General features: G+C 44.3%; 1 protein-coding gene across 2 annotated transcripts in view; it reads right to left on the bottom strand.

The window, feature by feature from the left end:
- Window positions 1–15659, bottom strand: part of zc3h18 (zinc finger CCCH-type containing 18) — a 293021-nt gene that overhangs the window by 136446 nt on the left and 140916 nt on the right. The window lies entirely within an intron of this gene.

The raw sequence follows: 15659 nt of genomic DNA, 5'->3' as shown, positions 1-15659 counted from the left end.
AAGGATCCTTTTACTCCCATTTGCTGCCTTCTACCAATCAGCCAACGCTCTAAGCATGCCAGTAACTTTCCTGTAATACCATGAGCTCGCAACTTGGTAAGCAGTCTCATGTGTGGCACCCTGTCAAAGGTCTTCTGAAAGTCCAAATACACAACGTCCATTGCATTCTCTTTATCTATCCTACTTGTAATCTCCTCAAAGAATTCCAACAGGTTCATCAGGCAGGATTTTCCCTGAAGGAAACCATTTTGTCCTGCGTCACCAAGACCTCCATAACATCATCCTTAACAATTGACTCCAACATCTTCCGAACCACTAAAGTTAGGCTAATTGGTCTATAATTTCTTTACAGCTGCCTTCCTGCTTTCTTAAAGAATGGAGTGGCATTTGAGATTCTCCAGTCCTCTGCCACCATGCCAGAATCCAATGATTTTTGAAAGATGATTTCTAATGCTTCTACAATCTCTACCACTACCTCTTTCCTGCACCTTGGTAACCTCTGAGGCTGAAGTATGCAGATGTTTCCAGTGGGTGGACAGTTGCAAGGCTGTGGGACCAGATGGCATCCCAGGGTGGGTACTCAGGATGTGCGCAGCACAATTGGCAGTTGTGTTTACAGACATTTTTTAATCTCTCCCTCTCCAGTGCAGAGTGCACTCCTGCTTCAAAACATCCACCATTATCCCTGTACCTAAAACGACCAAGGTCACATGTCTGAATGACAGGTGGCCTGTTGCATTCACGTCAATAATAAGCAAATGCTTTAGAAGCTCGTCAAGGACAACATCTGCAGCTTGATACCACCCATTTTGGATCCCCAATTCACCTACTGACGCAACTGATTGACAGATGACGCAATAGCCACAGCTCTATATATCGTCCTTACACAACTGGAGAAGAAGGATGATTATGTGAGAATGTTGTTCTTGGATTACAGTTCAGCATTCAACACCATAATTCTCTCTAGGCTTGACAAGAAGCTCAGAGGCTTCAGCCTTCACTCTGCCTTGTGCAGCTGGATTCTGAACTTCCGGTCGGTTCGCCGGCAATGGTAAGTGTGGCCTCCCTCACCTCTGCCCCTCAACACAGGTGCTTCTCAGAGCTGTGTCCTAAGCCCCCTCCTTTACTCTCTGTATACACATGACTGTCACCAACCACAGCTAATTAAATTTGCTGATGATACTACACTGATTGGACCACATAATGAATGGAGACAGGTAACCCTTATTGACATCAATGGATCTGGGGGTTGGGAGGGTGAACAAGGCATACACATCACTGATGATCTCATGTGGTCTGTGCATACTGGCTGTGTGGTGAAAAAAGCACAACAGCGTCTCTTTCACTTTAGATGGTTGAAGAAGTTTGGTATTAGTCTCCAAATCCTAAGGACTTTCTATGGGCACACAATTGAGAGCATCCTGACTGGCTGAGTCACTCCCTGGTATAGGCTATACCACCCTTAATCACAGGACTCTGCAGAGAGTTGTGCAAACTACCCAGTGCATCTGTAGATGTGAACTTCCCACTATTCAGGACATTTACAGAGACAGGTGTGTAAAAAGGGCCCGAAGGATCACTCGGGACCCGAGTTACCAACCACAAACTGCTACTATCTGGGAAATGGTACCACAGCACAAAAGCCAGGACCAACAGGCTCTGGGACAGCTTCTTCCACCTGGCCACCAGACTGATTAATTCACGCTGATACAATTGTATTTCTATGCTATATTGACTGTCTTGTTGTGCGTACTATTTATTACAAATTAGTATAAATTGTACATTTAGACAGAGATGTAACAAAGGTTTTTACTCCCCATGTATGTGGAATATGTAAGAAATAAAGTCAATTCAATTCAATTTACCTAGGGCGCAGTCCATCAGGTCCAGGTGACTTATGTCCCCTCAGGTCTTTCAGCTTTTTGAGCAGCTTCTCCTTTGTAATAGTAGCCGCACTCACTTCTCTTCCCTCACACCCTTCAACATCTGGAACACTGCTGCTGCCTTCCAAAGTGAAGACTGATGCAAAATACTCAAGTTCATCTGCTGTCTCCTTGTACCCTGTTATTATTTCTCCAGCCTTATTTTCTCGTGGTCCTATATCGACTCTCACTTCTCTTTAACTTTTTTATATACTTGAAAAAGCTTTTACTATCCATTTTGATATTGTTTGCTAGCTTGATATCAAAGGTTAACTTGCAGGTTGAGTCAGTGATGAGTAAGGCAAATGCAATGTTAGCACTCATTTTGGGAGGACTAGAATATACTGTACAAGCAAGAATGTAATACTGAGGCTTTATAAGGCACTGATGAGGCCTCACTTGGAGTATCATGAGCAGTTTTGGGTCCTTTATCTAAGAAAGGAAGTGCTAACATTGGCGAGGGTTCAGAGAAGGACCATGAAAATGATTCCAGGAATGAAAGGCTTATCGCATGAGGAGTGTTTGATGGCTCTGGGCCTTTACTACTGGAATTTAAAAGAACGAGGGTGTATCTCATTGAAACCTATTGAATGCTGAATGATCTAGATAGAATAGATGCAGAGAGAATATTTCCTATAGCGGTGAAGTCTAGAACCAGAAGAGACAGCCTTCATAGAGGGATATCCACTTAGAAAGGAGATGAGGAGGAATTTCTTTAGCCAGACAATGGTAAATCATTGCCACAGGTGGTTGTGAAAGCCAGGTCATTGGTGTATTTAAGGCAGCATTTGACAGATTCTTGATTATTTAGGGTGTGAAAGGTTATGGGGAGAATGGGGTTGAGAGGGAAAATGGATGATGAACATGATGAACTGGCAGACAGACTCAATGGGCTGAATGGCATAATTTTCCTCACATCTCTCATGGTCTTATCCAGAGTGGGAATTTGGAGACACAGATTTAAGTTAAATGGCCAGGATTTAAATAAAGAGTTTTACAACCCTGAAGAGCTCCAAAAAGCTGCTGATCAGTAGTTAAAAAGTGGAATTTTAGGCTAGCATGTACATGCTGAGCAACAAATAGCTATATCACTGTAAATTTATACAAATGTTTTGCTATTTAAATTGTTAGGGATTATAGTGGATGAATTGTGGGCTGAAGATCCTGTACTGTGCTGTACTGTTGCAATCAGAGTCACAGGGAAATACAGCACAGAAACAAGCCCTTTAGCTCATTACTATGTGCCAGCCATTAGTCTCAAGTTCAAGTGGAGGCAGGAGAGAAGCTGGGGAGCCATAATGTTTGTGATCAAAGTGGATGTCAGCAAGGGACAATGTAAGATGTTGTCGCACAATGACAATGTTGATGCAGTGTTTATACTGGGCCTGGTTGCACTGGCAACAAACATTGGCTTGGCTAATACTTTTCATTAATTTTATCTTTTCTTAAATAACTGCGACAGGGGATCTGGACTACAGAAGTACAGCAAAATTAGAATACTACACAGGTGTGAGTACAAGAGTTCCTTTATTAGGATGGTTTGGTTTTAAGGTGAGATAAACTAGTATTGCAAATGAAAAATTCTCAGTTAAATTCTGCCATAATTGAATACAAGGGTTAAATGCACAAGTACCATTAATAGACAATAGACAGTAGATGCAGGAGTAGGCCATTCGGCCCTTCTAGCCAGCACCACCATTCACTGTGATCATGGCTGATCATACACAATCAGTACCCCGTTCCTGCCCTCTCCCCATATCCCTTGATCCCGCTATCTATAAGAGCTCTATCTAACTCTCTCTTGAATGCATCCAGAGACTTGGCCTCCACTGCCTTCTGGGGCAGAGCATTCCACATATCCACCACTCTCTGGGTGAAAAAGTTTTTCCGCATCTCTGTTCTAAATGGCCTACCCCTTATTCTTAAACTGTGGCCTCTAGTTCTGGACTCACCCATCAGCGGGAACATGCTTCCTGCCTCCAATGTGTCCAATCCCTTAATAATCTTATATGTTTCAATCAGATCCCCTCTCATCCTTCTAAATTCCAGTGTATACAAGCCCAGTCGCTCCAATCTTTCAACAGATGACAGTCCCGCCATTCCGGGAATTAACCTTGTGAACCTACGCTGCATTCCCTCAATAGCAAGAATGTCCTTCCTCAAATTTGGAGACCAAAACTGCACACAATACTCCAGGTGGGGTCTCACCAGGGCCCTGTACAGCTGCAGAAGGACCTCTTTACTCTTATACTCAATTCCTCTTGTTATAAAGGCCAGCATGCTATTAGCTTTCTTCACTGCCTGCTGTACCTGCATACTTGCTTTCATTGACTGATGTACAAGAACACCAAGATCTCATTGTACTTCCCCTTTTCCTAACTTGACTCCATTTAGATAGTAATCTGCCTTCCTGTTCTTGCCACCAAAGTGGATAACCTCACATTTCTCCACATTAAACTGCATCTGCCATACATTTGCCCACTCACCCAACCTGTCCAAGTCACCCTGCATTCTCATAACATCCTCCTGACATTTCACACTGCCACCCAGCTTTGTGTCATCAGCAAATTTGCTAATGTTACTTTTAATCCCTTCATCTAAATCATTAATGTATATTGTAAACAGCTGCGGTCCCAACACCGAACCTTGCGGTACCCCACTGGTCACAGCCTGCCATTCCGAAAGGGACCCGTTAATCACTACTCTTTGTTTCCTGTCAGCCAGCCAATTTTCAATCCATGTCAGTACTCTGCCCCCAATACCATGTGCCCTAATTTTGCCCACTAATCTCCTATGTGGGACTTTATCAAAAGCTTTCTGGAAATCCAGGTACACTATATCCACTGGCTCTCCCTTGTCCATTTTTATAGTTACATCCTCAAAAAACTCCAGAAGATTAGTCAAGCATGATTTTCCCTTCATAAATCCATGCTGACTCGGACTGATCCTTCTACTGCTATCCAAATGTGTCGCAATTTCCTCTTTTATAATTGACTCCAGCATCTTCCCCACCACTGTCGTCAGGGTAACCGGTCTATAATTCCCTGTTTTCTCTCTCCCTCCTTTCTTGAAAAGTGGGACAACATTAGCCACCCTCCAATCAGCAGGAACTGTTCTTGAATCTATAGAACATTGGAAAATGATTACCAATGCGTCCACGATTTCCAAACCCACCTCTTTAAGTACCCTGGGATGCAGACCATCAGGTCCCGGGGACTTATCAGCCTTCAGACTCAACAGTCTATCCAACACCGTTTCTTGCCTAATATAAATTTCCTTCAGTTCATCCTTTACCCTAGTTCCTTTGGCCACTATTACATCTATTACATCAATATTACACTATTACATTAAGAAGAAAACAATGTGCATTAACAAATGATATTTTCCTGTCATGTAATATGACCATAAAATGTAGCAGCAGAATTAGGCCATTCACCCCACTGAATCTACTACACCATTCCATAATGTCTGATTTATTATACCTCTCAACCTCCTTTTTCCTGCATTCTCCCTGTAACCTTTGATGCCCTAACTCAATCAAGGACCTATCAATCTCCACTTTAAGTATACTGAATGACTTGGCCTCTACATCCATGTATGACAATAAATTCCACAGATTCACCATGAAACGGCTAACATCCTCTCTACATCCACTCCAAATTCATTAGATGCATTATGTCTACAGCAGTGGTCCCCAACCACTGGGCCGCAAAGCATGGGCTACTTGCAGTGCAGCTGACTCATATCGCTTCATACCGCCAAATCATATCGTTTTCTTGCGGCCCCGTACCGCTCTGCAGCCCGGTGGTTGGGGACCACTGGTCTACAGGATACCAATGAGTGAACAAGTATTACTAAACAAAATATCCTCATTTTCTGCTTATTTCAATACATTACACTAGATTTAATACATAAACAACCTAAGATGCATTCATTTATTTACTGAGTCAGGTTGTGGGTGTGATAAGGATTTTCCTCATGTCAATGTCCAACTCTGTGCTCTTGGCTCCACCTTTTATCACCCACAGAGGCTTTCATGCTAATTATAACGATGCTTTTAGAATGTAGCACTGCATATGACAATGCTGCAACATCTGCACAAGACAAAAAAGTTAAGATTTCAGGCTCAATGCCCATTATTGGAACAGGTCTTTGAACTAAAATGTCAGTTGTTCCTTGCTCCACAGATGCTGCCTGACTTGATGACTGTTTCTGTCATTTGCTGTTTTTATTTCAGATTTACAACATCTACAGTTTCTGTTTTAACTTCCAGCAAACCTACAACAGGGCATCTTCTCCCTTCTATTCTCACCCTGAAGGGTCCTGACCCAAAACATCAACTGTTTATTCCTTTCCACAGATGCTGCCTGATCTAGTGAGAGTGAGAGTGAGAGAGTGAGAGAGTGAGAGAGAGTGTGAGAGAGAGTGTGAGAGAGAGTGTGAGAGTGAGAGTGAGAGTGAGAGTGAGAGTGAGAGTGTGAGTGTGAGAGTGAGAGTGAGAGTGAGTGTGAGTGTGAGTGTGAGTGTGAGTGTGAGAGTGAGAGTGAGAGTGAGAGTGAGAGTGAGAGTGAGAGTGAGAGTGAGAGTGAGAGTGAGAGAGAGAGAGAGAGAGAGAGAGAGAGAGAGAGAGAGAGAGAGAGAGAGAGAGAGAGAGAGAGAGAGAGAGAGAGAGAGAGAGAGAGAGAGAGAGAGAGAGAGAGAGAGTGAGAGAGAGAGAGAGAGAGAGAGAGAGAGAGAGAGAATGAGTATGTGTGTGTGTGTACGTGCGCATAGGTCATGGCAATGACATATATCCCTTCTCATCTACCACTTAAACCCCTTTCCACACTATCAGCATTTCAGGGATTTACTGTACCTTAAACAGTTCCTTCAATGTCTCCAGTGGGAGCCCAGACTTCAGCAGCCCAGAATAGCATAGCCATCTTCTAACCTTGTGACCTGTCATTGCAGTGGCCTTGCTACAGTGAATCACCATTACCACTTTACTACTACTACTACTTTACTTTATTGTCACCAAACAATTGATACTAGAGCGTACAATAACCACAGCGATATTTGATTCTGCATTTCACCCTCCCTTAAGTACAAATCAAAGTAATTATAATAAAAATTTGAATTATAATTCATAATTGGTGGTGGTGACATCCGTCGGTCTCGAGAGACCATGGATCTGCGCCTGGAGTTTCCAGGGCGCAGGCCTGGGCAGGGTCGTATGGGAGACCGGCAGTTGCCCAAGCTGCAGGCCTTCCCCTCTCCATGCCACCGAAGTTGTCCAAGGGAAGGGCACTAGGACCCATGCAGCTTGGCACCGGTGACGTCGCAGAGCAATGTGATGTTAAGTGCCTTGCTCAAGGACACAAACACGCTGCCTCAGCTGAGGCTCGAACCAGTGACCTTCTGGTTACTAGTCTGATGCCTTGCCCACTAGGCCACACACCAACACAATTCATAATTAGAAAATAGAAAAGGGAAATTAAGGTAGTGCAAGTCAGGTCCGGATATTTGGAAGATACGGCCCAGATCCGTGTCAGGATCTGTTCAGCAGTCTTATCACAGTTGAAAAGAAGCTATTCCCAAATCTGGCCATACGAATCTTCAAGCTCCTGAACTTTCTCCTGGATTGAAGAGGGACAAAAAGTGTGTTGGCTGGATGGGTCGTGTCCTTGATTATCCTGGCAGCACTGCTTCTACAGCTTGCGGTGTTAAGTGAGTCCAAGGCTGGAAGATTGGTTTGTGTGATGTGGTGTGCTATGTTCATGATCTTGGAAATTTCACTTCCTGGAAATCCCACAGGATGAAGGATAATTTGCTTAAATTTGGATTTGAGGGAACTAATAAGGGAAAATTATAGTCTTTTTCCCTGAGTTTATTTTACTTAGAGATACATCATCAAACAGGCTCTTATGATCCTTCCAGCTGCACTGCACAGCAACCCACTGATGTAACCCTAGCCTAATCATGGGACAATATACAATGGCCAATTAATTTACTAACTGGTACATCTCTGGATGGTGGGAGGAAATCGGAGCACTTGAAGGAAACCTATGTGCACACAGGAAGGAATATACAAACTTGCTTACAGAGGATGCCAGAATTGAACTCCAAACACTGATGTCCCGAGCTGTAGTACTGTTGCGCTAACCACTACACTGTCGCGGTGCCTGATGTGAGAGCGTGCCTTTTCCTCAGGGTTTCTGAATGCTCGTGATACTTGGACTCAAGGACCCACATTGCTCTTTTACCCTTTCAAACAGACATGGGTTGGAGATTCCAGAGTCGAAAGGATCGCAAATCTCTCTCTCTACTTGCTTGGTAATTTCCTCCTTCAACAAAGTTTGGAATCTCAGTTTTGGAAATCACATCAATGGTTTTCCGAAAAGAAAATAACACTGAAAGGATAGGAGAATCATATGATGAGAGATTGGACAAACTTGAGTTTTCTCTGGAGTGGCGGAGGCTAAGGGGAGATTTAATAGACATTTATAAGATTATGAGAGGCATAGATAGAGCAGACACAGACAACATCTTAATACCAAAGGGGATGTATTATAGGTGAAAGGGGGTAAGTTCAATGGAGATGTGAAATGCAAGTTGTTTTTTTTTAAAAAACAGTAGTGGGTGCCTGGAATGCACTGCCTAGTGTGGTGGTAGAAATGGAAACATTAAAACCTTTTAAGACATATAGATAGGTACATGACTGTCAGGAAAATGGAGGGATATGGACATTGAATGGATAGAAGAGATTAGTTCAGTCATTCATTTGATTACTTATTTAGTACAACATTGTGGATCAATGGGCCTGCTCCTATGCTGTACCCTTCTATGCTCTAGGTTCTATCCGCATTTTGCACAAGTGGCAGTCTTTCCAGTACTTTGACATACCTGTAGGTGGAAGCAGACAGAACAGGGATAATTGCTGCACAGTCGATATTGTATTTTGTATCAGATTATTGGTCTTGATCTCCTAATATGCTTTTCCTCAGTCAGCCAATACTCTGTTGGTATTCTGGCAGTTAAGTACTGAAGATGATCACTTATATTGCCTGGACAGAGAAGGGGCAAGTGCTGGAAGATGGCATTAATAAACATCAAAGCATAGAAGACACGCTTTTGAAGTGAGAGGGAAAAGTTAAAGGAGATATTCAGGAAATCAGAAACACACGAGACTCTGCAGATGCTGGAAATCCAGAGCAGTAAACACAAAATGCTGGAGGAACTCAGCAGGTCAGGCAGCATCTATGGAAATGAATAAACATTGGACATTGCGGCTGAGACCCTCGTGTCCTGATAGATGGTCCTGGCCTAAAATGTTGACTGTTCATTCATTTCCACAGATACTGCTTGACCTGCTGAGTTCCTCCAATATTTTGTGTGTGTCGCTCTGAAGACATGCAGGCATTAAAACAAAACAAAGTGATAGACGCCTGGAACATGTTGCCAGAGGTAACGGTGGAAGTAATTAAGGCAATGGCATTTAAGAGCTTTATAGGTTAACACACAAATTTGCAGGAAATGGCTAGATATGGATCTTTAATGCAAACATTAAAGATTTAGTTTACTTGCACTGTGTTTGGGGCAGATATTGTGGGCCAAATTGGCTATTTCTGTACTGAACAATTCTGTGTTAATATAGAACGTTCCCATTGGTTAGCATGAGCACGATGGGCTGATTGTGTGGGCTACATTTTCCAAGGTGTCACTGTGAATCTATATTGTCAGAGCACCACGCTGCATGGCAGAACAAGACTGGTTGAGGACACTGGTCTTGTGGATGTTGAATGGTCCATATCCTTATCCAGTTATGAGAACAGACTAATGACTTAGAGATTAGCCTCTGAACAAGCTAATGTATAATACAAGTCACCCTTGGGCAAGTGCAGCACCTGCTCAGCCACAGCCCCCACCCCCCTTGCCGGTCAGAGTCACATGAAGCCATGGGAGTGGGTGGTGGATGGTCGTATGAGCAGCTGGTGAATATCACAAGTCCTGGTTATGAAACCATTGATGCCAGGCAATCTCTGGTGATAATGGCTGGGGTCACCCATTTTGTAAAGGCATTGCCCAGAAGGCGGCAATGGCAAACCACTTCTGCAGAAAAATTTGCCAAGAACAATCATGGTCAAGGAAAGACCATAATCCCACATCATACAACATTTATAGGATGGACTGCTGCGAACTATTAATTTGTGGGACTTGTTGCTCACTGTCTTGGACTAAAAATGTGTTTTCAAACATGACTCTATTCTTTTATTTTCCTTTCTCAGTATTTTGAATGCACTTGTACATTTTTGCACCTTGGTCCAGAGGAACACTGTCTTGTTCGGCTGTATCCATGTATGGTTTGAATAACAATTAAACTTGATCTGCTTTGATAACGAACGAACATCGAGTCAAGTAAGATGTTTTCTTAAGGGGTGTCTATTGGTGGGTCCTCAGGTGGTTGTAGAGGTTGATTTGGGATCTGCATATTCTGATGCAACATGACTCATGGTTGAAAGAAGGCCCTAGTTGAGAGCTTAACATCAAAAGATATACTTTAGAAAGAAGGCAAGAAGGCATGGGTGGTGGTGTGCTTCCACTGGTAAGAGATGGAATTATATCTTTAGAATGAGGTGACATAGGGTAAGAGAATGTTGAATCTTTGTGGCTGGAGTTAAGAAACTGCGAGGCTGAAAAAACTATAATGGGAATCATTAATAGGCCTCCAAGATGTGGGGCTGAGATTGCAAAGGAAGCTGGAAAAGGCATGTAATAAGGGTAATGTCACAATTGTAATGGGGGACTTCAATATGCAAGGGGACTGGGAAAATCAGGTTGGTGGCAGATCGCAAGAGAGGGAATTTGTTGAATGCCTATGAGATGGCTTTTTAGAGCAGCTTGTGCTTGAGAATACTTGGGGAAAGGTCATTATAGATTGGGTGTTGTGTAATAAACCTAGATCTTATTAGGGAGCTTAAAGTAAAGGAACCCCTTGGAGGCAGTGATTATAAAATGATTGAATTCCTACTGCAATTTAAGAGGGAGAAGCATAACTCACATTTATCAGTATCAAAATGGAATAAAGAGAATTATAGAGCACGAGAGAGGAGTTTTCCCAGGTGGATTGGAGGAAGATACTGGAGGGGATGATGGCAAAGCAGAAGTGACTGAAGTTTCTGGGAATAGTTCACAAAGTGCAGAAGAGATAGGTCCCACAGAGGAAGTAGTTCTCAAGCTGCAGGGCAAGGCAACCGTGGCTGACAAAGGAAGTAAGGACTTCCATTAGAAGGATGAGAGGGGATCTGATTGAAACATATAAGATTATTAAGGGATTGGACACACTACAGGCAAGAATCATGTTCCCGATGTTGGGGGAGTACAGAACCAGAGGCCACAGTTTAAGAATAAGGGGTAGGCCATTTAGAACGGAGTTGAGGAAAAACTTTTTCACCCAGAGAGTTGTGGATCTATGGAATGCTCTGCCTCAGAAGGCAGTGGAGGCCAATTCTTTGGATGCTTTCAAGAAAGAGTTAGATAGAGCTCTTAAAGATAGCAGAGTCAAGGGATATGGGGAGAGGGCAGGAACGGGGTACTGATTGTGGATGATCAGCCATGATCACATTGAATGGCGGTGCTGGCTCAAAGGGCCAAATGGCCTACTCCTGCACCTATTGTCTGTTGTCTATTAAGGACTGGATTATAGCCAAGGAAAGAGCATATAAGGTAGCAAAAGTGAATGGGAAGTTGGATGATTGGGAAGCTTTCAAAATCCAACAAAATGCAACTAAAAAGGTTATAAGAAAGGAAAAGATGAAAATAAGAGGGCAAACTGATGAATAATATAAAGCAAGATACTAAAAGATTTTTCAGTTATATAAAGAGTAAAGGGGAGGTGAGAGTTGACTCCTTCCTTTACTCTCTGTATATCCATGACTGTGTTGCTACCTACAGCAACAATCTGCTAATTAAATTTGCTGACGACACTACATTGATTGCCCTTCTCTCAAATACAGTCGTCTCTCCTTATCCGCGGATTCAACCAACCGCAGATTGGGAAAACCCGGAAGTTCTCTTTCTAGCACTTGTTGTTTGAGCATGTACAGACTATTTTTTCTTGTCATTATTCCCTAAACAATACAGTATAATAACTATTTACATAGCATTTACAGTGTATTAGGTATTATAAGTAATCTAGAAATGACTTAAAAGTACAGGCAGTCCCCAGGTTATGAATGAGTTTCGTTCCTGAGTCCATCTTTAAGTCGGATTTGAAGTCGGAACAGGTACATCCGGTATTATTTAGCGTCAGTTAGTCAAACGTTTTTCTTAGTATATAATACATATTTTACCTTTCTATGCATATAAAACACTTAAGAAACTTACGTATTTCAATAATTAGCCGCTGCATTGCTTAGTAATAATTGTAGCTTTCATCGGGGCAGGGCCTTTCACATGCTCCATTAAAATTGTTCCGATCGTTGACCGACTGTAGCCTAACACTTTTCCAATGACCGATGGCGTTTCACCTCTTTCTGATCACTTTATTACTTCCACCTTATTTTCACTCGTGATCGTGATTATTTTCGTGAACAGAAACACCGCGGATTCAGAGCTGCACCACCAGGTCCTAATGTCCACCACACTGAGATATGCTAAATAAAGTCTGGGGTTCAGCTGGGTCCTAAAGACCACTGCACTGAGCCAGGTTAAACAAGGGACCTGAGCATCCGCGTTTTTTGGTATCCGCGGGGGGGGGGGGTCTCAGAACCAATCCTCCACGGATAAGGAGGGCCGATTGTAATAATAAGGCAGCCTACAGAGAAGAAGTCATCACCCTGACACAATGGTGTCAAGAAAACAACCTCTCCTTCAACGTCTCGAAAACAAAGGAGCTGGTTGTGGACTACAGGAGGAATGGAGACAGGCTAGCCCCTATTGACATCAATGGATCTGGGGTTGAGAAGGTGAAAGCTTTAAGTTCCTCGGCATAAACTTCACCGAGGATCTCATGTGGTCTGTACATACTGGCAGTATGGTGAAAAAGGCACAACAGCGCCTCTTTTACCTCAGACGGTTGAAGAAGTTTGGTATGGGCCCCCAAATCCCAAGAACTTTTTATATGTGAACAATTGAGAGTATCCCGACTGGCTGCATCACTGCCTGGTATGGGAATTGTACTTCCTTCAATTGCAGGACTCTGCAGAGAGTGGTGCAGACAGCCCAGCGCATCTGCAGCCGTGAACTTCCCACTATTCAGGGCATTTACAAAGACAGATGTGTAAAAAGGGCCCGAAGGCTCATTGGGGATTCGAGTCACCCCAACCACAAACTGTTCCAGCCACTACCATCTGGGAAACAGTAGAGCAGCATAAAAGCCAGGAGCAACAGGCCCCAGAACAGCTTCTTCCACCAGGCCATCAGGCTGCTTTATTCATCAGAATCAGACTTTAATCGCCAAGTACCTATGCACATACAAGGAATTTACTTCCGGCAGATGTCGTCTCTCTGCTCATAACAATAATAATGATAAATATAAATGAAAATATAGATTATACATACAGGTAGTGCAATCCAAGTAATAGTTAGCCGACAGTTAACCGGCAGTTAACTGTTCAGCAAAGTGACCGCAGTAGGGAAAAAACTTCTCCAGTGCCTATTAGTCTTAGTTTGGAGGGATCTGAAGCGCCTACCAGACGGAAGCAGATCAAACAGACCGTGCGCAGGATGGGAGGAGTCCTTTATGATGTTCCCCGCCCTCTTCTTCAACCTGGAAGAGTACAGGTCCACAATAGAGGGCAGGGAGGTTCCAATAATGCGCTCGGCAGTCCTCACTGTGCGCTGTAGTCTGGTTCTATCCTGCTTGGTGGCGGCTCCAAACCACACAATGATGGAGGTGCACAGGACAGACTCAATGACTGCAGTGTAGAACTGCAGCAGCAATTCCTGAGGCAGACCGTATTTCCTCAAGAGCCGCAGGAAATACATCCGCTGCTGGGCCTTCTTCAGGATGGAGCTGATGTTCTGCTCCCACTTCAGATTCTGAGAGGTGGTGGTTCCCAGGAACCTGAAGTTCTCCACGGTGGACACAGGGCTGCTGAGGACTGTGAGGGGAGACATAGCGGGGGGATGTCTCCTGAAATCCACTATCATCTCCTTTGTCTTGAGCGTGTTCAGCTCCAGATTGTTCCGACTGCACCAGAGCGCCAGTTGGTCCACCTGCTGTCGATATGCAGACTCATCACTATTCTGGATGAGTCCGATGACGGTAGTGTCGTCTGCAAACTTCAAAAGCTTCACATAGGGGTTGGAAGAGGTGCAGTCATTGGTGTAGAGGGAGAACAGCAGTGGAGAGAGGACACACCCCTGGGGGGCGCCGGTGTTGGTGATTTGAATATCCGAGGTGACCTGTCCCATCCTTACCTGCTGACTTCTGTTGGTCAGGAAGCTGTAAATCCAATCGCAGAGGTCAGGTGGCACAGTAAGGTGAGACAATTTGGAGCAGAGGGTATGAGGGACGATGGTGTTAAACGCCGAACTGAAATCCACAAACAGCATCCGAGCATAGGTCCCAGGACGATCCAGATGTTGCAGGATATAGTGCAGTCCCAGGTTGACTGCATCGTCTACTGACCTATTTGCCCGGTAGGCAAACTGCAGGGGATCCAGCAGGCTGCTGGTGAGGGTCTTCAGGTGGTTCAACACCAAGCGTTCAAAGGATTTCATGACTACAGATGTCAGTGCGACAGGTCTGTAGTCGTTCAGTCCTGTGATGGTGGGTTTCTTGGGGACCGGGATGATGGTAGAGCGCTTGAAGCAAGTCGGAACCTCACTCAGCTCCAGAGATCTGTTAAAGAGCTGAGTGAAGATGGGAGCCAGCTGATCAGCACAGGCTCGTAGACAGGAGGGGGAGACCCCATCTGGGCCTGGAGATTTTCGGGTCTTAAGTCGCTGGAACAGTAGACATACTTCTCCTTCGCTGATTCTAAGCTGTGATCCAGGGGGGCTGGGCAGAGATGGTGGGGAGGTGATTGCAGTGATTGGGGGATGAGTGCCAGTGAGTGATGGTCGAGGGAAGGCAGGAAGAAAGACCGAAGAGGGGGGAGGGACAGGTGTAAGATGGACCCTCTCAAATCTACAGTAAAAGGTATTAAGGTCGTCAGCCAAAGCTTTGTTAACCTCAGCAGGGGGTGCAGGGCGTCTCCTGTAGCCAGTGACCTCCTGCAGGCCTCTCCACACCGACAATGAGTCGTTAGCTGAGAAATTATTCCTCAACTTTTTGGAGTAGAACCGCTTGGCCACTCTGATTTCTCTGGTCAGTGCATTTCTGGCCAGCCTGTACAGGGCCCTATTCCCACTCCTGTGGGCGTCCTCCTTAGCTTGGCGAAGATGTCTGAGTTTGGGAGTAAACCATGGCTTATTGTTGGTGAAGGTCCGGAAAGTTTTTGTGGGTACACATGCATCCTCACAAAAATTGATGTAGGATGTCACAGTATCTGTCAGTTCATGTATATTGGTGGCTGCAGCTTCAAAGACACCCCAGTCAGTGGTGTCAAAACAGTCCTGAAGTTGCTGTTTCGCCTCACTGGTCCATTTCTTCACTGTCCTCACCACAGGCTTAGCAGATTTAAGTCTCTGCCTATAGGCTGGGATGAGGTAGATCAGACAGTGGTCAGAGAGTCCTAAGGCTGCACGGGGAATAGAACGGTAAGCATTATTTAGGATAGTGTAACAATGGTCCAGAGTGTTACTGTCCCTGGT

This window comes from Hemitrygon akajei, chromosome 17, assembly GCF_048418815.1.
Source record: "Hemitrygon akajei chromosome 17, sHemAka1.3, whole genome shotgun sequence".
Classification (NCBI taxonomy): Eukaryota; Metazoa; Chordata; class Chondrichthyes; order Myliobatiformes; family Dasyatidae; genus Hemitrygon; species Hemitrygon akajei.
Note: the sequence above shows the minus strand (reverse complement) of the source record. Positions and strands in the feature narration are given on the sequence as shown.